Raw genomic sequence first — 18,106 nt, forward strand, 5'->3', positions numbered from 1 at the left:
TTTTAGTGTTCCAGAAAAAATATCACTTGAATATAGTTTAACATTTATGGCATTATAGATGTGAGAATGAGTTGGTTTCTCAAAACTGTTTTCTTTCTATTAAGCCCCGATTTGTCTCAAAGGTATTCTTTTAATTGCTAAATTTACGCAGCCAACGCATCCACTTTCAGGGAATTATTCAGGGTTGGTGAATCTCAGATTTTCATGTTCCGTGGAAAGTCCCAGGGAGAGCACTGCGGGCGCAGCAGGTGCTGGACGTGCTCTGTGAGGAGTGGAGGCCGAGGCCGCCGGGACCGTCCGAGTCCCTGTGGGTCACGCGGTGTCCTGGGCGTGCGGGGACACCCCCGGGCCTCACGTAGCTCCTGCTCTCAATGCTGTCTTTCCTCTTCCCCTTGGCGCCATCTCTCAGGGGAAGCCGAGTCAGCAGGCTTGCTGAGCTGTGTGTGTCCTGAGGCCTCCCCGTGGGACTCGGCCCCAGCTCCAGGCTCTGAGCCGCGCAGCGCTGCAGGGCTGGGGCCCGGTGCTGGTGAAGGGGAGCCCTGCGAACCCTCGTAGGAGGTGCTGGGCTGTGCGGACGGTCAGTCTCAGAAAACAAGGCCACACCTGTTGTCTGGGTGGTGCCCCGAGTGTGGCATTTGATGGGAAGAGGCTCACACAGCATCTCGTTAGGAAAGACAGCTTGACCGTGGTGCTCATGTTCTGCTTTAACGCGCCCGTTGTCATCCACAGACGGTGTGACTTTCTCTCGGGCCTGTCTGTTCCCCGTAGAATTCACCGTATTTCTGAATGTCTTTCTCCCGTGACTCTAATTTTAAGGTGAGGAAGCATGCCACGTCAGTTTACTGCTAGAGCAAGTGTTTTAATGAATTGCACTTGGGGACTCGGACTTGAATTTGATCCTCGAGGGGGCAGAGGAGAGCCCAGCTAAGTTGCCCTGCAGTGCGGCCCTAGCAGGGTCATCGCAACATTCCGCAGAGCAGGCAGCCCCCCAGGCTCATCTCTCAAGCCGTCTCTGTAAAGAGAGGTTTCAGCTGAGAGTGAGCCGGTGACAGCAGAGTGGTGTGATATCTTACAGCCAAGGAAATAAACTCCAGCAGAAGCCAGGCGAGTCTTCCATTTGCTTCTGGATGGTGGTTGTGGTTGGGACGCCAACTCCAGGCATGTGGTATATGCCTCGTTCCCCTGGGATATGGGAATTTAAAAAGTTTGCCTTTTCAGAAACTCTCCTTGAGCTATTAAGGGGCTTCCCCAGTAGCTCAAACGGTAAAGCATCACCTGCAGTGTCAGAAACCTGGGTTTGATCCCTGGGTTGGGAAGATCCCCTGGAGAAGGACATGGTAACCCACTCTAGTACTCTTGCCTGTAAAATTCCATGGACAGAGGAGCCTTCTAGGCTACAGTCTGTAGGGTCGCAAAAAGTCGGACACAACTGAGAGAATTCACTTTCACTTTCACTATTGAGCTATTAAGACACACGTTGTATTTTCGGGTATAATTATTCCTAGAAAATAGGATATTTACTATTCTAGGAAACCCAAGGTTGACTTAAAGGAAGAGTTACTTGAAATTTGATGTGAAACATTTGAGCTTGAAGCATACATAGACTTCACAGTCTTAAGTAAAGTCGCATGCTATCTGAGTGTCTTGTGAAGCTGCTGTGTTTCTTTAGGGAATTCCCTGGCAGTCCAATAGCTATGACTCTGCGCTTCCACTGCAGGGGCCTGGGGTTTGATCCCTGGTTGGAGAACGAGGGACCCGCAAGCCACACAGCGCCCTAGCCAAGAGAATAACCAGGGTCTTAATGCAGCACCAGCTAATCAGCGGAACAGCGGCACGGGAGAGCAGCAGCCCCACCCAGCCGTCCCCTGGCTCACTGGGTGAGTTCTGTGTGGAAAGTCTGCGTTGCTCCGCGTGGGTCTGTTGTGCAATGCTGTGCATCCCAGAAGCTCTCTCAGGGCCAGGCTCCTCTGCTCAGGCCCTGCTGTGGTTTCCTCTTCTACATATCTGTCCTCACTGTTTAGAAAGGGGAGAGTGGATGTTTCTCCTTGACTACCTTCCTCCCTTGGATGTGCAGACTTCTGAACCTTTAAGGTTGGCAATAACTCTTTCCTCCTGGAAGGAGGTGGTTCTGTAGGGAATAGCGGGGAGTCATTCAGCATTCCATGACTCAGGTGTTCTTTGTAAAATGTCTGAACTGTCATTAAGTAGATGGTTTAGAAGATTAACGGAAAATGAGGAGATACGTACTGTTTCACTGTTGCACATTCATAAAGAGAATAAATACCTAGGTTAACTTGTTTTATATCCGTGTGTAGTAGTGATTCGTGAATTTTGAATGTCTCGTTACTTGTGGGCACGAGCTGCTCCAGGTAGCCTGGAGACAAGGCTTGCGTTTTGCCCAATGGGAGGGGCCGGCTGCTGTGGTCTGGCGGGAGGTGTGTATGCGCCCCCACCCCATGCCCACCCCACCCCGTCCTGGGCTGGGAGCGTCAGTCCCTCCACAGCCACGCATAACCTCCTGCCTCGTGTCTCCCGTCCCCAGCTCTGGGTCGGGATGCCGGCCTGGTATGTGGCTGCTTGCCCAGCCAGCGTGAAGAGCGCCGCCATCATGTCCGCCCTGTCGGGCGCAGGGATCCAGCGTGAGATCGGCATCAGCAACCGCTGCGCCAGCTGAAGCTGCGGCTGGCGATCCGGGAGATCACGTCCCTGAGCAGCCCCTCCGCCCCTCCCACGTCCAGAACCGTGCCCCTGCCCCCTTCCGTAGGGAGAGCTCACCCCCCCCCCCGCCCCCGCCTCCGCGTTTGTGTCGCTTCTGGGGTTTTCTATACAGACGTCCGCTGCTCCAGCTTAAAGTTCTAGCATTCAAAACCATGACAGCTTTTCATTGTGGCAGTTGTGTTGTTAAAAGATAGAGGATGGAATACTTCAGACAGATTATTTTTGTAACAGCTGGGCTGCAGTGGCATTGTAACAGAGAAATGGGAGTTTTTGAAAACATAAAAAAGGGAGTTTTGAAAATGTGAAAATTGTAACAAAAGGAAGTTTTTGAAAATGTATTAAAACACATGGAAATATAAATGTCAAGAAAGTGAAAGAGAAAAGGCTTAGCCCCCAGGCTGCATTGCTTTCCCCTCATTTGCCTTGTCTGGCCTGTGCTCTTCAGCAATTTCCTTTTTGGGAGCTGTAGACCCTGGGCTCTCAGGGTTTTAAGAGTCCGTACATCTGCCAGTTCACACCAAGTCGTATTGTGTTCATCCAAGTTTCCTCCACTTGGGAAACCTTGAAAGTCCTGTAAGAGGGTCCTCCTCGTTGGAAAAGTTAAAGCAAATCTGGTGCAAACATGGATTGCCGCCAGGAGATCAGCGCCGGCCAGCTCCTCATTTCTCGAGTGCGGACTCAGGACACAGCCCAGTCGCCAAGCTCGGTATGTCCACTCTGGAGAGGAACCCTGGTGAGGAGACGTGGCCTCCCAGACGTACCTGCCCTGAGGAGCTGCCCTGGCTCAGCTCACGATCATTGCACACGGAAAGCGTGAAGGCTTTCTCGTCCGTCTGGCCTCTAAGTGCGAGCGTGACGGTGGTGGGCTCACCCTGCACAGATGCGCTTGTTCTCAGCATATCTGCTCCGCTCTCTGTGCCCCGGAGGGCTCACCAGAGCCACCTTTTGAGAAATGGGGGTGCTGAGAGTTCCCCGGAGGTTTGATGAAGAGTCTCAGTAAAGGAGCTTCTTATGAGTTGAGTTTAACCGGCGGTGACCACAAGCAGCAGCCCCCGCGAGGAGGCTGCCCCCCCGGGATGGGGTACAGCAGGTCGCCAGGAGGGGCTCAGCTGTCTCAGCCGGCGATGCCGCGGGGTGCCGTTGCTGGAGCCCCCGCAGCTTCCTCTGATACAGAGAGACCCAGTCCCTGGCGGGCACCTGCTCAGGGCCGTGCCCCCAGAACCCAGAGCTGGCCGCTGTGCCCTGCCTGGGCGAGAGCCTTCTAAGCGCGCGGCGTTCACAGCTCCTGGAGAATGCCTCCCTGCACTCAGCGGCGCCCCCGGGCGCTCTGTCCTCTCGCCGTCTCCCCTGGCTCAGGCGGTCAGCGCTGCATGCGAAGCGCTGGGGCTCCCTCCTTGTGGCTGGGACCCAGTGTTAGGAGGGCAGGGTCGTTCCAGGAGCAGGCCTGGCATGTTCTCCCTGCGCTGATGATGGGGCGGTGGGGGCCGGCCTCTGCCCCCGCCCGCCCCTCCGCGCCCGGGCTCCCGGTTCTGCCACCTGTCCTCTCTGCCACTGCTGCCCTGGCTGGGGTGTGGCTGGTCCCGGGGCCCCCTAGACCTCAGGAAACGTCTGGTGAGCCCAGGAGATGGAGATACTCACGGCCACGCCGCCAACCGCCAGTCCCGCCCGCACGCTCCTCTCCCTCCCCGGGCGGCCCCACCTCAGGGCGGCCGTTCTCGGCTTTTGGTGGAAAACAAAAATGTCGTTTCACATTCAATTTGTTCTGGATCAGTGTCTCTCTTAGGTATTGGTTAAACATATGAATAATCCATATTTAATCTTATGTTGTGTTTGGTTCAGGAACTTGAAGTTGGTAGACTTGCTCCCTGTAGAACAGACTCGATGCCTGTCTCCCTTCTGGGACCGCGGTTGAGCCCTGGGGCCTAGTGTTCTCTTCTGTGGGTGTGCTTGCCGGGGTGGGGGTGGGGGGCGCTCTTTGCATGAGATGTTGGGATTGAGGCCTTTGCATGGCTGCTGCCTGCTGCTCTGACCCTGTGACCCTTGTCTCCAAGTTCGGTTGCCCCTCCCCTGCAGAGTGAAGGTGCTCCTGTCCCCCACTCACCAGTCCTAATCGTTCTGCTCTTTTGTATCCCTAACCACGTAACATCAGGAGGATGAGGAGGGAAGCTGGGCTCAGGTTGGAGACTTTCTGTAATGTATTCTTCACTATATATATAGCAACAAAAAGACTGGGAGGATGAGAATTTGTAATTTACTTTTCTTGATGTTTTCAACACCTTGATTTAGTCAGAATACTGGTAACGGTTTGAAAGCATTAGCCGAAGCAAAGCACAAGATTAAAGAGAACGTCTCATGGACAGTTTTGAACATCTCTGGTAGTTAATTCTCATGGACATAAATCTCTTTGATACACGTTCTTTCCTGCAAAGCCCTATGGCTTGGGCAGCTACTTGGGTGGTGTGTTTCAGTCCCCGGTGGGGTAGCGTCAGTTACAAGATCTGCTAATGAGAAAATCATGTTTAAATAAATTTCCAACACAAGAGTTGCCATAGAGACGCTGCCTCTGTCAGTATTTACCGTGGACTGTCCTAATCCTATGTGTTCCAAAGTCTTTCCTACTGATGGACTTCTCAGAAATTGAGCCTACTCTTGCTTAATGCACATGTTGAATTTGTAGGTCCCCAGTTGAACTCAAAAGCAAAAACTCTGTCACAACTGTTTTGCAACCTTGCTTTGAGACAGTTTGATAGAAAACAGTGATTTTCCTGCCTGTGACCCCACCGACTTTGTTCTGTGACACTCGACAAGTCCAAGTCTACCAGGTGTGGGCAGGAGTTTCCCTGAGGGGCTCCCTAGTGGCAGTGCTGTGTATGGACCCTGAAAGATACCTGTGTAACCAAAGAATCAAAGGAATTCTGAATCAGAGTTTTCCTGACCACAAGCTGAGAGGTGAAACACCCATTTCCCTCTATTTGTGCTTCAGAAGTAAAGCCAATTATATCACTTAACAGAAGAGCAAAGTGGCTATAATATGATTCTGTGAACTCCCCCTCGCCTTGATGCCAGGAGCCGTTATGGGGGGTCCCGCCCGTGACAAAGTCATGAAGAAAATACTGGGCAGGCAAGGCCGTCCGGGACCCCATCCGTGACGAGGTCATGAGGAAAACACCTGACAGGCAAGGCCGTCTAGGATAAGGGACCCTCCAGGTTGGCCTCGGCCTCTACCCTACCCTATATCCTCCCCCTTTATCTGCTGTTGTTCTTATTTGCCCTGCTGCAGATTCTTGTGTTGCCTGCCGAGAGCTCGCCTGCTCTTCTTTCACTGAATAAAGACCAACTTAAAAGCTAATTAATAAATCTCCTGGACACTGGTACCCTATGAAGGGGCCAGGGATGAAGGAAATGCTTCAGTTCAATCCCTTTTGCTGGCATTCTGGCTTGTTTGATAGATATGTGCTCTCATTGCACAAAATGCTCATGATTGTTCTAAACATCCCAAGCACAGTACACTAACAAAAGAAACTATTAAGCATAGGCCCCTTCGCGGGGTGAGAAAAGCTCCACAAATATTATAGCCACATATACGCCTAATAGAAAATAGTTTAGATAGAGATTAGCTGGCGACTTCTTGCAGGTAATTAACTTTTAGACTAAGAGCCTATTTTGTGCCATATCTGCTGTTTTTGCAATCCTTTGCATTTCTGTTCTGCGAAAAATGTAATCCTATCTAGTTCCCATGGAGATGACACCTAATAGAAAGAAAATAGATTAACCACAAAAAAGACAGGGTCGGCTACTGAAGTTGCTTAAAGTTGCACCAGGTGCAAGCCATAAATTGTCAACAGGCCTGAAAGCCAAGAGATATTATACATAGAGATTAACCATTAATAAGGCCCTAATAGGCACAGAGCCCTTTGGGGGGTGAAGAAGCCCTATTAAAAAATACAAAAAATATTGTTTTAAAAGTGGTTATTAGATCAACGTTAGATTGATGTTAATGTGCTGAGGTTGTGCAGTAGAAACTATTGTTAATGTAGTTGCAGATCTAGTAAAATAAGAGTTTAGCCCTAGTGTAAAAACAATAAGATAATTGTTAATTTTAACCAAGAGCGCTAAACAGGGGCTGCCTCACCAGAGACACAGAGTCTTTGTGTGTTAAACTTTTTACATAAATTTAACTGAAAATTTCTGCAAAAAGACTGACTTTTATGTTAACAAGATTGTATTTCTATTATGTTACAACTTGCTGTACCATGAGACTCCCAATTTTCTGTTTTCTGCTAACCTCAAGGCCAGAAGATAATGTACAAAAAATCTATGGGAAAAGACTCTCATAAACAGAAAATATACAGAGCACACCTGGTTTCGTGAAGGACAAGCTGATGTTGTTAAACTAAGTCTGTATGCTTATCTGCCCCTTAGAAATGTACCAACTTAGGGTATAAAGGCTATGGTGAAAAATAAAGCAACTGCAAGACTCTGCCGCACCTTCCTGGTCTGGTCTCTCTCTCTCTCTCTCTCTCTCTCTCTCTCTCTCATTCGCCGACGCCGTTCATCCTGAGGGTTCCCCTGGATCCTGCTGGGGCTGGACCCCGGCACCTTGACTTAGGTATTCTGTGCCTCTGCTCCAGATAAATATCCTCATTAATTATTTAACCCAGTCAGTAATGACCATCAGTGAATTGAAAAGAGCGCATTTCACTGTTACTTAAATATCAGTATATTTTACACTAAGAGGCAGAACTTTGCCTGCATCTTGGGAATTACGCTGACATATAAATTAAGCTGAACGTTTGCTTTTTGCAATGGAAATCCAAACAAGGAAGAGCCATGCCAACGACGCCAGAATTGCTAAGTTTTGGTCTTCAGCGTAAGCAAGGACCCCTTTCTGTGAAGCCGTCAAGGGCAGATGACGTAACGTGCATCTCCCCTGTGCTGGCACACAGTGACCTGCTCCTGAGCCAAAGGGAAGTTTGAGATGGCCTCGGGCTCTCCGGCAGAAGACATCAAGCTGTGGTCAGAGATTTTAATGTCTTAATTTAGCCAGTAGCATCACCCAGGGGTCTGCATGGGACTGTGCTATCCACTGGTGGTACCGGATTGAACGGGATCCATGCCATCACTCTCCCCTTGTTCAGAGTTCAGAAAACTGATTTGTGTTTGTGACCGTTTCAGTGATGGAAAAACAGACCCTACAGAGTCTCTTCTGTGCCAAATGTTCTCTTTTCCTGAGAGAGCCCTGTTGTGTGCATTTTTTCCACGGGCTGGGATGACAGCCCAGGAGATGTGGGTCTCCCTGGGACTGAGCCTGATCCTCCCAGGAACTTATATTATCGACCACTAAAATGTGAATAGACTATATAATGAGTGAACAAAAATGAGGAGGCTTCTCCTTCCATGGAATTCTCTATTTAGCAAAGTCTTTGCATTCTGTGTCTATTTAAAAATCCATAATCAACAAGTAAGAAAATAATACCACATATTCATGCTCTAAGTGTCAGGCTTATGAGATGAGAGTTGTAATTGAAAGAGTGAAAACACATGATACTGTGATGATGTAAAAATGTTTCATGTTTATCTCCACTCATGATTATTTATAGAAATGTATTTTCTAATAGAAAGTTGGGTTTTTTTTTTTCTATTAGAACTTGTGTTCTTGTTGGAGTTTTTATGATTCCTTCTAGCTTTTTTGGTGTAAATAGTAGATCAGAGGCCAATTTCTGAAACAATCCACGCTGGTAGTCAGGAAGTATTAGGTCCAAGAATTCCATAACGTACGGAATTCCTCAGCACATACCTTAGTCTTCTTGGACTGAAGAACGTCAAGTGCCTTCTTTGGTGTGTGTGTATATACATGTCAGGTGTCTACTGTCACTGTGCAGATCTTGCACATATTCCATTAGATCTATTCCTGAGGAGTTCATAGGTTTTGATGACATTATAATAAAGGGTATTCTTCAAAATTTCAATTTCTGGCTTATTTCTAGTATTTAGAAATAGAGTGCATTTTTACATGTTGACCTTGTATACTGCAACTTTACTGAACTCACTTTCATGCTTGTAACTGTTTTGTCGATTCATTTTCCATGTTAATCATCATGTCATCAGCAAAGACAGTTGTATTGCTTTTTCAGTTCATGTGATTTCGATTTCTTTTTTCTTGTCTTGTTACAGTGGGTAGGAGTTCCAGTACAGAGTGGAATAAAAGACATAAGAGCAGACGTCCTTGCTCTGTTCCTGATCTTTGGGAGAAAGCACCATATGATGTCAGCTCTACATGTTTCATAGATGCTATTCCTGAGGTTGAGGCAGTTTTCTTCCGTTCCTAGATTGCTAAGATTTCCACATATCAATGATGAATATTGTCAGATGCCTTTTCTCTATCTTTTAAGGTAATACTGTGGTTTTTATTTTCAGCCCATTGATGTGGTGGATTTCACTGATTTTTTCCAAATGTTGGCCTAACCTTATGTTCTTGGGATAAACCCTGCTTGTCATGATACCTTGTACTTTTCAATGATAACTGATTTCCTGATGAGTCTTTAAGGAATTTTGCATCTGTGTCTCAGAGGCATACTGATATTCTTGTAATATGTTTGTCTGGTTTTGGTATCAAGAGAATTCTGGCCTCGGAATGAGTTGGGTGTTATTTTTGTCACTATTTTGGAATAGTTTGTGTTAACTGGGATTTTCTTCATAGCTGTTTGTTAGGATTCACTGGTAAAGTCATTTAGGGTAGAGATTTTGTGTGTGTGCGTGTGTGGGTGGATAGGATTTCTAACTACAAATTTGAGTTTTAATAGATCCAGGTCATCTGTTTCTTACTGAGTGGCTCTCATAGGTTGTGTCTTTCAAGAAAGTAGGGTATGTTATCTAAGCTGCCTAACATTGTTCACAGTTTGCCCTATCCTTCCAGTGTCTGTAGGATCTGTACTGATGCTCCCTCTGTGATTCTTGACATTGGTAGTTTATGTCTTCTCTTCTTTCTTCATCACTCTGCTTAGTCAATTTTACTGATACTTCTGAAGAACCTGATTTTAGTTTCTTCATTTCGTTTTGTTTCTCTGGTTCCCATTTCATTGATTTTTGCTCTTTCTTTTTCTTCTTTCTGCTTACTGTGGATTTCATTTGTTCTTTTATTAGTGTTTTAAGATCGAGTCTTAGACTATTGACTCACAATCTCTCTCATTTGTGTAAGTATTTAATACTCTCCGTTTCCCTCCAGGTGCTGATTTAACCATGTCCTGCAGTTTTTAGCATATTGTATGTTCACTGTTATCCACTTCAAATCATTTCCCGTTTCATTTGTGATTTCTTCTTTGCCACATGAATTCTTTAGACATATGCTAATTTCCTGATGTTTGGGAGATTTCTGGATATCAGGGTTTTTTAATTTCTATTTTGATTCTGTTGAGATCAGAAAACATCCTTTGCATGATTTTAGTCACTTTAAGTATGCTGAGATTGGTCTGTCTTTTGAAGAATGTCCTGTGTCCCCTTGAAAAGAGTGTTATCGTGCTGCTGTTGGACGGAGTGCTCTATAAAGTGTCAGTGAGATCAGGTTGGGTGATAGTGCTGTTTAAGAGGGCTTCCCTGGTACCTCAGATGGTAAAGAATCTGCCTGCAATGTGCGAGACCTGGGTTTGATCCTTGGGTTGGGAAGATCCCCTGGAGGAGCATTGGCAACCCACTCCAGTATTCTAGCCTGGTGAATTGTTTAAAAGCTTCTACATCCTCACTGAACTTGGATGGTTGTCTGCTTGGCTTCCTTGTTCAATCAGTTATTGAGTCACTGAGAGGAAGATTGGGGTCCCTGACTGTAATTGTGGGTTTGTCTATTTCTTCTTTCAGTCGAGTTTAGTTCTTGTATTCCTTATCTCTTCTTTTTAAACCTATTTTTAATTCACTTAACTGACTTTGAAATTAGCAGATGTTTTGCTAGAGAAATTTAGAAAACAAAGTGTTCAAACTAAAATTAAAGCCAGCCAGAGATGTTTTTAGTGAGTAGAGTTAGGTTGATCCTTCAAACTTGTTCATGAGTCATGGTCATTCTTTGTTGATATATTATTATAGTACATATAAAAGCTATTTCAGAGAAGTAATGTGCAGTCAGTTATAATTTTATCATGGTTTGGTCGATAGGTTAAATTTATTACCACAGATGAGTCATAGACTTTTAATGGTGTAGTTTCTTTGTCTAAAAGTTTGCCAGCAAATTTAAAAGGTAGCAAATAAAAGATCAAATTATTTTGAAGTTATGAGCAACAATGTTGTCTTTAGCTTAGCCTTTGAGAATATGTAATTGTTTAAAAATCCATTTTTAAGATGACTTAAATGGCCCTTGTGACTGTTTCCATGGGGTTTTTTTTGTTGTTTTTTCCTGAATTAACCATCCTTAGTTATTGAAAGCAGACCCTCGCATACAGGGACGTGAGCCTCGAGCGGATCGGCACCGAGTGACTGCCCAGCCTGGGCCTCCGGCAGCACCGCAGCTACGTCATGGAGTGCCTTGTGGACACGCGGATGCTGGACCACTTGACCAAGAAAGACCTTTGCGGACAGCTGAAAATGGTTGATAGTTTTCACAGGTCAGTCAGTGCAAGTAGTTCTTACTAGTTGGCTGAGAGACGTTTGCCTGTGGCCAGGTCTAACTTTTTTCTTTTTCTCTTGGAAACAGAAACAGTTTGCAGTGTGGAATTGTGTGCCTGTGAAGGTTGAATTATGACCGAAAAGAACTGGAAAGGAAAAGAGAAGAAAGCCAGAATGAACTAGCACAGAATGAAAGGCTAGTACAGTCCTATTTCTCGGTTCCCAGTGTATAAGCCGCCTCAGAGGTTTCCTGTTGGAAAGAAAAACTCAGGACATGCTTTCCGAGGAGAAACCACACCTCGCATCATTACAGGGGAGGGGGTGGGAAGGAGTGTTTGAGATCGGCCTCTGTGGCCAGAGAACTTGTGCTCTGCCCTCGGGCCCACATCGCTCTGCAGCTTGTGTGTCTTGAGGGGAGAGCACTTCCCCACGACTCTGGAGATCTCCCTGTGACTGTGCCCTGCGTCCTGTTCCACTCACAAATGCTGCTGCAGGCTGCGGATCACTCCAGAGCCGAGAAGGGCAGGGCCCGCTGTGCACGCCTGTGAGTGTGAAGAACACTGCTCTGGCCCCCCGTCAAAGGACTTGAGGAGGCAGCATGGTCCTGTGCCCAGGCCGGAGGGGGTGTCCTTGACGATGGAGTGGGAGCCTCTCCGCTGGGGCGGGAGGAAGGCAGAGGCACTTCAGTTGCCAGGCGGGTGGGGAGGCCGGAGGGGACGCGGGCTGTCCGTGCGGGGTCTCCCTGGGACAGTGCCTCACTGTGCGCTTGTGGCTCTGAGCGCCTGAGTACAACGGAGCGATTCTCAATAAGGCGTTAGCTGTAGGGCTTCCCTGGTGGTCCAGCGGGTTAGAATCATCCGCCTGCTAATGCAGGGGACAATAGTTCGATCCCAGGCCTGGGAAGGCCCCATACGCCATGAGGTGACAAGCCCCCATGCCCTCGAGCCTGGGTTCCACAACAAGAGAAGCCACTGCACTGTGAAGCCTGACCGTGATAACCGGAGAAAGTGTGCACACAGCACCAGAGACGCATCACAGCCGAAAATAAATAAAATAAAATTTCAAAACGGATATTCCCCATTAAACACAGGGTAAGACCTCCCCGAACGTTCAGAAAATAGATCACTGATAGCAGTAACAGTAACAAAACTTATTGAACGAGGCCAGGTACCTTCATAGGTTCATTCACTTAATCCTTACTATCGCCCTGTGCATGGAAGTGCCGTTTTCATCTCCAGTTTTTACTAAGAAGGAAAGTAAAGATAAAAATACGGTTGGGGAGATGGTCCACTGAAAGCTCATCTTGGTGTGATTGAGTTCATTTGAGTCATTAGAAAACCTATTTAAATTTTGCTATTTAAGTTTTAGTCTCCCTCAAAGTTATTTTATATTGAAACGTTGGTTTCTGCTTAGGAATGGTGTCTGTGAGTTGTGTTTTGGGGAGCAACTGGATGGCCTTACCCTATTCCAGGCCCTGTGTGCTTGGGGGGCTGTTTCATAAGTGTACTGAAAACACACAAAACATTAATTCCTCTGACACACAACCGTGACTCGTTCAGCCCCACACTGTGGTTCTCCTCTTCATGGGACGTTAAGGAGACGTCAGTGTGACAAGGAGACTCGGACACCTGAAGAAGCATCCATGGGCTCTGTTCAGTGTGAGTTACAGCTTGAAACTCACAAGACAGCTTGAAACTCACAAGACAGCTTGAAACTTACAGACAGTGTGGTTACAGCTTGAAAATGTTTCCATGGCAAATGACAGTGTGTTGTATTATATAGCAAGATGTGATTTCTCCAAAGTGAGAAGTGAAACCTGCTAACTGTCAGGAGGAATGTCCTCCCGGGCAACCAGGGTGGTCCAGTTAGGGTGCAGTCAGGGTCCTGGCACACGTGTTACCCCACCCTTGCCACGCTCCTCTGGTCCCAGTTTGGGCAAATCAGTCACATGGTCATCACGAATGGGGTCAAATACACGTGGACAAAAGTCCAGTAGCAAACTCGGCCATTTAAAGGGCTAGTGGCTTTTTGTTTTTGTCCTTTGTTTTAAAATCTGTCTTGTTTTCTGTCCTGTAACTTCCAAGGATGATGATAACAGCTTGAGGAGGGCGCCCCCTTGGAGGAAAACATTCAGACCACAGCATGTCTGTGGCTCAGCTGCTGCGTGCGCAGAGTCTCTGCCCGCAAACCGCCGGGTCCCGTCCTCACTGTCCCCACCCTCGGGCCCCTGCACGCTGTCAGTCGATGGGGCGAAGGAAGAAGGTGAGGCCGAGAGAGGTCCTCCCCCGAGTTCAGCCGGGCCGTAAGTATACCGGCTTGGCAGTTGTCCTTTCAAACCCAGCTCTGGTTTTCCCTCTGACGGCCTCTCTGCCAGAGAACGCTGCTCGTCCAGGCTGGGTGCCCGGGGCCGCTGTGTCCCCACTTGATGGCAAGACAGACGGCCAGACAGCCTGGGCCGGGGTCAGGCTCTGTGGCTCAGACGCCTTGTGCACGCGCCCCCCATGCCGCCAGGGTCCCGTCCGTGACAGCGGCGTCTCAGGGGCTCTTTTCTCCCCGGTTGGCGGTGCCGGCCACACTGGGGGATCCCAGAGGGAGTGTGCGCTCACCCCGAGGGAGCGGGGCCTGGAGGGTCTCTTTGGTGCCATTTTGTTCCTGTTATTAGCCCTTCCCATGAGTAGATTTATAAGCTTTGCTCTCACTTGCTCTCACAGAGCAAAGTGTTAAGCTGGGCACTTTCGGTGAGGGGGCTTACAGGGAAGCAGCATCGTCTCTTCACCAGAACTCAATAATACGCTTAACCAGGGGTGGGGGAGACCCAGTGACTCTCTCCTGTTTTAAACAGCATTTTCCTTCCAAGGAGCATGCAGCTCATTTTTACAAATCTTAACTGCAGCTTAGCTTTAGTCGATTGACGAGTCTTACTGCTTGCTTTTTTATTTTCCATTCTCCTCATTATAAATCCAACATTTCCCTGCCAGATGCACACGCTGGCATAGACATTAGAGTTTAGATAAATTAGAAAGAATCCTAGAAAGAGGTGTTGGGAATATAATATATGGCAGATGACCTTTTACAAACCCCGTGAGATAGGCAGGGCATAAACTGTGTAACTGGGTTGTTTTCAAGGCTTTTGAAGTCGCAGTGCAGCAGGTGTCCGGGGCGCTTAGAATCAGAGGGTTTAGATAGGTGGCCTGCTCCATCAGCAGCCCCCGCTGTCTTCAGCCCTCTCTGGAACCCTGGCCAGAGACTCATCAGATGTGTTCCTGAGGGGCCCAGGGGAAGACGGAAAATGTTGAATTGGGGGCAGCGGGTTTCTGCTAGGGGGTTATGGAGATTTCCTAGGCAACTTGGAGTTGGGGGTCGGGGCCGACCCATTGGGCCCTACAGCCTGTACTGTGATGAGAAAACAACATTAGTGGTGACATTTCCGAGGGAGGCTGAGACTGAGGTTCCGCTTTCGTAGATCAGCCCCGTGCTCTGCCCTCCCTGGAGTGGCCTGTGGAGAGCGGCATGGCCCCCAGGACAGCAGATCGCGGGGCTCCAGGCCACGAGGGCCCGGCCACTGACCCACAAGTAGCTGGTCCCTCCCCACGTCCCGTTCTCACAGATCCAGTCCAGAGGGCTGGAAGAGACGTCATGCATCCCTGTGAATCTGGAGGTCTAAGGAGAGGCTGGCAGCTGGTCACGTGCAGTGGCTGTCCCCATGTCGGCGCTTCTGTCATCGAATGTGCCGTTGCTGCTCTAGTGTGACCGCCCCCACCCCCACCCCGGGTGGCAGGGACCCCCACGTGGCAGCCCCCAGGCTCGCTCTCTCTGGATCATCCACCCTCTAGAAGTTTCCCCAGACCCTGAGTAGGAGTGGGCGCTGCTGCGGGAGTGAGTGTGTGTGTCCTCCAGCCCGTGTGATGTTCCACGACTAACCGCACTCTGGGTTTGCACGCTTCCTCCCGCGCTCCTGGGACCCGGCAGCGTGGCAGGAACGCAGAGGCTGGACTCCGCCACAGTCAGGACTCACTCCTGCTGAGCTTCGGGGTGAGCACAGGCCGGCCTGGTCCCGAGGGGGCACGGAGGCCACGCCCTGGGAGTGGAGGGTCGGCGGGTCTGCGGAGGTCGGCCCTGGAGAGCCCTCAGCGGCAGAGAACGTGACCTTGGCGCCCGGCTGCCGCAGGAGTGGTCAGACCACGGCCTGAGGCTTCCTAGCGTCCCTGGGCACGGGTGTCCCTCCCACCGCAGCAGTGCAATCTTTAATCTGTTACTACTTGTTATGTGGACCTGAAGAGATTTCATTACAGGGTTTTTCATTAGTGAAAAGTTCATGCATACCATAGAGAAAATATTTTAGAATTTAATGTTTCTTATATTCATGTAAACTTATGACTTCATTTAGATAGATACTTATTCTTGTATATTCAGGCTATAAATATCCTTTCAGATCAATTCATCTTCTGATACCTGATTTTAGTCTTTCAAATGAATGTACTGTACTGCTTGTCTGTATAAAGCCTATGAACAAACATAGGGCTTTTGTAAATGATGCATTTATTGTCATTATACCTGTTTGATTTTTAAATGATAACCCATGAGAGAAGGGGTTTTCCTGCGATTGTAAAACCATCATGACACGGTGTGCATTATCCTTCCAGAATGTAACCAAGCTCTCCAACTATCACTCTGAAATGAGCAACCTTAATTTCAACCAATGGTCGCATTTTAACGACTGACCTAAACTGGCTTTTTCCAGCAAGAAATGCTTTTTGTCTGCAGCGTGAAGTGATGTAAAAGTACGGGTGTTGAGTGTGAGCTTCTACTGAAATCTGGGCTGAAAGTATGACTAGAAGAAGCCTATGACAATCTCTCCCAAAACCTGGTCTCTGTGGACCCGGATCCCTCCTCTCCGCTGAGACTCTTCGGGGACCAATCGCGATGCCCTGCGTTCACTGCGGAGCCGATGCGCCACATGGTGAAGGAGCCACATCCCCGACAGACAGACAGCATGATGCAGCTCTGACAAAGGCCTCATTTTTCTTCTGTAAACCATCTTTTTACATCTGTTTGTAAACTTGTTTAAAGAATGGATCTAGGCATACATTTTTAGATTTTGATGACATAGCCATTCTGGATTGTATAAGTAGCAAATGTAACTTTTACTTGTTCAGTGGCCCATTAAAAAAGCCAGCAAGAGATGCGTTCAGATCACGGTGTGTTATTTATGATGCCGCTGATAGCTTGGTAGACAGAGACGGCATGTCTCTTTACATGTGGGTAGTGCCTTCAGTTTACCTGTACAGTTCATTGTTACCATTCTGTTTTTCTCTTAATCTTTTGTGAACTTCCTGAATATGTGAGAAAGTACATACAGTTTACTTTGGAACAATTTTTATCACAGTATTATTTATTGCTTTCTTTCAATAAAGTACTGAAGCCAAATTTCCCACTGCCACTTAAGAGTGCCAAGGGAAAGCTGGACTCTCCCTGAGAACAGGCCAGAGCTGGTAATGGGAGCCCGTGTCATCACATGGACATTCTGGTAAGAGAAACGGATGGAGAGAATGGAAAGGCTAGAAGGCGGAAGTATAGGTGTCCCCAAAGGATGACCGACGGGCTGTTCATGCCCTTGGATCCAGAGACAAGAGGCTCCATCACTTCAGCATCTTCGGGGCCAGGGCCCCTCTGCTGCAGAGGCGAGGGCAGCAGGCCGAGGGTGGGAAGAGAGTGCAGGTGTCAAGGCTCACCGCGGGTGCCCGGGCGGGCTGGCCAGGGGAATGCACTAGGGAGTGAGCGTGTGCACGCTTGTGTGTGGGAGCTTTTTATGTCAATTTAGTCAACACTCTTTATTATTCATATACCCACAGAAACAAGAATGTAGCAAGGGGAGGTGGGAGGGAGATTCAAGAGGGACGGGACATACGCACACCTAGGGCTAATTCATGTTGATTTACGGCAGAAATCAAACCAATATTGCACAGCAATTATGCTTCAGAAAGAAAGAACATACAAAGGTGGTCAGGAAAGTATGAAAAAAGATTTCTCATAGAGATTTTTTTTTTTTCTCATAGAGATTTATAATCACAACTCTGCGTACATCTGGGAGCAGGCTGCCCACCATCATCAGACCGCCCCACATCATCAGACATTCCTTCCCAGCATCAGGCCCTAGTCCAGCATCAGAAGTTCCCCCACCCCAGCCTTAGGCCCTAGCCCAGCATCAGGCCCTCCCCAGCATCAGACCCTAGTGCAACATCAGACAGTCGCCCAGAAACAGGCCGTCCCCCAGCATCAGACCCTAGTCTAGCATCAGACATTCCCCCAGCCTCAGACCTTAGTCCAGCATCATAAGCTCCCCCACCCCAGCCTTAGGCCCTAGCCCAGCATCAGGCCCTCCCCAGCATCAGATCATAGTGCAACATCAGACACTCGCCCAGCAACAGGCCCTTCCCCAGCATCAGACCCAAGTCTAGCATCAGACATTCCCCCAGACTCAGACCCTAGTCCAGCATCAGAAGTCCCCCATCAGCATGAAGCCCTAGTCCAGCATCAGACACTCGGCCAGCAGCAGGCTCTCCCCGAGCTTCTGACCCTAGTCTAGCACAAGACGTTCTCCCCAGCATCAGACGTACCCCCTCAATATTCGGCCCTAGTCAAGCATCAGACCCTCCCCCAGCATCAGGCCCTAGTCCAGCATCAGATTTTCCCCCTCCCCGCCCCAGCATCAGGCCCTCCTCCCCCAGCATCAGGCCCTAGTCCAGCATCAGACCATAGTGCAACATCAGACAGTTGCCCAGCAACAGGCCCTCCCCCA

General features: G+C 48.5%; 1 pseudogene; it reads left to right on the forward strand.

The window, feature by feature from the left end:
* Nucleotides 1-2,231: 2,231 nt before the first annotated feature.
* On the forward strand, nt 2,232-11,540 carry LOC122688283 (annotated as a pseudogene).
* Nucleotides 11,541-18,106: the final 6,566 nt, after the last annotated feature.

The sequence above is a fragment of the Cervus elaphus genome, chromosome 33 (genome assembly GCF_910594005.1).
Source record: "Cervus elaphus chromosome 33, mCerEla1.1, whole genome shotgun sequence".
In the NCBI taxonomy this organism is placed as follows: Eukaryota; Metazoa; Chordata; class Mammalia; order Artiodactyla; family Cervidae; genus Cervus; species Cervus elaphus.